This window comes from Gavialis gangeticus, unplaced genomic scaffold (assembly GCF_001723915.1).
Source record: "Gavialis gangeticus isolate Ggan-Ray unplaced genomic scaffold, GavGan_comp1, whole genome shotgun sequence".
NCBI lineage: Eukaryota > Metazoa > Chordata > Crocodylia > Gavialidae > Gavialis > Gavialis gangeticus.
In genome coordinates this window covers 7,628,493-7,631,798 of record NW_017729007.1, presented here as the reverse complement: position 1 = coordinate 7,631,798, position 3,306 = coordinate 7,628,493, and positions in this window count along the sequence as shown.

Sequence of the window (3,306 nt, the reverse complement as noted above, 5' to 3'; positions counted from 1 at the left end):
TCCTACCTTGGGTAAATTCAAAAAGAGGTTGGACAAACATCTGTCTGGGGTCCCACCGTGATCCCACCGTGTGCTCCTGCCAGTGGGAGGTTAGACTACATGATTTGTTCAGGTCCCTTCTGACCCCAAATTACTATGAAATGTCAGGTCTTTGGTGTGGCCTTCTGATTGTGCCTGTTCCAAAGACAAGCATAGGCATCAACAATGTTAAATTTTAAATTAAATAGCTTCTTCAAAGCCCCAACTTAGATTAGGGATCCTTTGTGCTAGGTGCTGTTTGAACACACAACTAAGGTTTGTACATCCTAAAGGTATATATGTAGGAGTCTTCTACAGCAGTGCCACTGATATTCTCAAAATACAGCCTTCAGCTGGCAACTAAGACTATATCTACATGTCTGCATATAAACTGTGGTACTGTTTAGAGGTTCTTGAGCTGCCTTTTAATTTTTCTCGTACCAGAAGCAGTCTAGCTGTGGGAGCATGGAGCTCCACGTGCCAAAGCTGAACAGTTTCCAGTACATGAGCTATACATTATACTGACCTGGTCAGGTATTTGTACATTATCCTGATGTCTGTAGTATAGATTTAATCCTAATTTTTCTCCTGTCAGCATATAAAAGGAACACTTAAGGAATGACACCCATCCACAACTAAGCCACCCACATCCTTCAAGCCTTAATTTAGAGCTTTGGCCACCTAGGTCAAACTAAAGCCCTGAAGTATGAGTCTCAAATTAGGCAAGGGGTCATCTGTCACATCAGCTGTATTCAATTTGTAAGTGTGCTCAGATCAAACCTAAAAAATGAAGGTAACCAAGCAGTATAGAGGTAGCACAACATCCCTCAGCTGTGAATACATAGCTACTTGGGTGTACTCTGGTAGTTAAGGCATTTACATAGGGCATGGGAAACTTGGATCATGTTCTTCTTCATTTGTATCAGGGATTTGAACATTAGTCTGGGAGTGCTCTAATCACTGGAACCGTGAGGTGGGTCTGTATAAATCTTCTCTCTCTTGGCATCTCACTCTACAAATATTTAAATATTTTATTGGAACAAAGACTTTGAACTTCAGTATCCTACAGCCCAGCATTGTGCTATGGAGTCAGTGTTGTCACTGTTGGCTCAATAATTATTTTTTATATAATTTTTGTAAAGCTCCAGCAGGAAAAGTTCAGAGACATCTACCTAGTGTGGTGTCTATGTGCTAACCTGAGATGTGGGTTCAAGTTCTTATTCCAAATCAGACAAAGCAGGAGTATGAACCTGGGTTTCTTGCACTTAGGATAACCAATTATTTGGTAAATAGGAGCCCCAGGGGCCTGGTCATCTACTAAGAAAGCTAATCTAGCATAGGTGCCTGACTATAGGGGCACATCCAGATGAGTGCACACATGTGGTTTGCAGTGTCTCAAAGGTCCTTGAAGTGCCACAAAATGCATGTGGGGCACGTGCAACCATTCACCACACTGCTTATTTGCAGCGTGGCACCAACATTTGACACGGGGAGATCCCAGCAGTAGTGTGCGCCAGCAGAAATAGAGCCTGGTTGTCCAGAGCCACGCTTGGGCTGCCAGCCAGGCTCTGTGGGCCTGGATCAGCACTGCTGCTGCCCCAAGAGGCCCCACAGCACTTCAGGTAAGGCTGCTGGGACCAGCACAAGTGCTGGACCCAGCCTCCCCTACCCCACCCAGGACAATTTGCCCCGTGCTGGAGCATGTGTGCAAGGGCATGCCCTGGGGCAAAAGGCAGAAGCACAAATATGTGCTACTGCTATTTGTGCCACAAGAAATGTCCACTCCTGCACATGCATGCTTGTCTGGACGTGCTCTAGGAGAGCATTCACAGCTGAGTATCAGGCAGAGAGACAGGTGTCCCAGTTGGTTGTTGACAGTCCCTAAATCCCTCCCTGCACTGTAAGGAAAGCCTAGGCATCTAAACTAGGGTAGATGATTTACTAGGTATTGGAGTGCCTAAAAGTTAAGCAGTATATTGCCCAAGTTGATTAAAGGAACAGTTAAGTGCCTTTGAGGATATAGCTCTGCACATCAGTGAAATTATAGTACAGAAATAGACAAGTTTGATTTATTTTATCCTTTTATAAATGGAAAACCAAGAGTAACAAGTTGGCACCTGGTTGCCATTGAAATCAATGGGAGTTAAGCACCTAAATATGTTGGAATATTTGGATCTATGTAAGAAGTCTGTAGGAGAGCTGGAACAGAACCCCCATGTTCTGAGTCCTTTGTCTAATGCCTTCTTATCAGGATTATCTTCCTTCTATTTATGGGATGAAAGTCCACTAAGGAACTAGCAAAATGGAATCCTTGTTATAACACCTGGAAATGATCAAAACAAAAACTATAATGGGGGATTATCTATAATAATTTCATCTTTCTCTTCCTCTCCCTCTCACTTTTTCATTGCTGCGCAGAGGTCAACCAAAGCTAATACACACAGTATGTGAGAGGCAAGGACTTCTTAGGGTGAAATCTTGCATTGGCCCACGTAGCTAGGGTAAAGCTAGACAAACTTTCAAATGCAAGAATGTCTACTACATAGTTGGTTCAATACAAGATATCATCCTAAGAAATCCTTGGCCCTCATCGCACAATTTTTGGACCATCATGGTTACAATACAACTCTTACACTACTTAACACAGATTATATACAGAGTATATGAATAATTGCAACCTAATGGTTTTCTATGTGCATTTTCTTACACTTTAGTTTAGTGGTCATATTTCCATTTCCCTGCAGCTCTTTACCCATGCCTAATGAGTGTAAGATGCTGCCATTCTTATGAAAAGCATGGGAAAATTGTACTGGCAATATATAGGAGGGAAACTGTATGGCAAACATGCAAGTGGCTTGCTTAAGGTCACACAGGCTCACCTACACCTTCGTAAGCACTGTTCCAGGTTGAGGGTGGTAGTGAGACTCAGTAGCCTTATCAGTGTTTCTACACTGATAATGTCTCAATTTGCTGCCTGATCTCAGGGGCAGTCAAAGAACTGCAAATGTTCATGCCTCTGCTTGGTGGTGTGCAGGAGAGCAGACTCATTGCACCCCCTCCCTGCCTTGTCCGATTAGGCAGGGGTTACCAGAGTCCAGCCTGAAGTGTCTCCATGGCAGTGCTAGGACCAGGGCCTGGGTTTTCTGCATTCCATGCCCTGCTCTCTGGATCACCAAGAGCAGCAGAATCCAAAGCTGAAATTGTGCCAGTCATTTTCAAGGATGAAATCAGAGTCTCCTAGGCTGTAGCTTTGCTGTTGCTTAACAGCTTATTATTCATCAAAGTAAC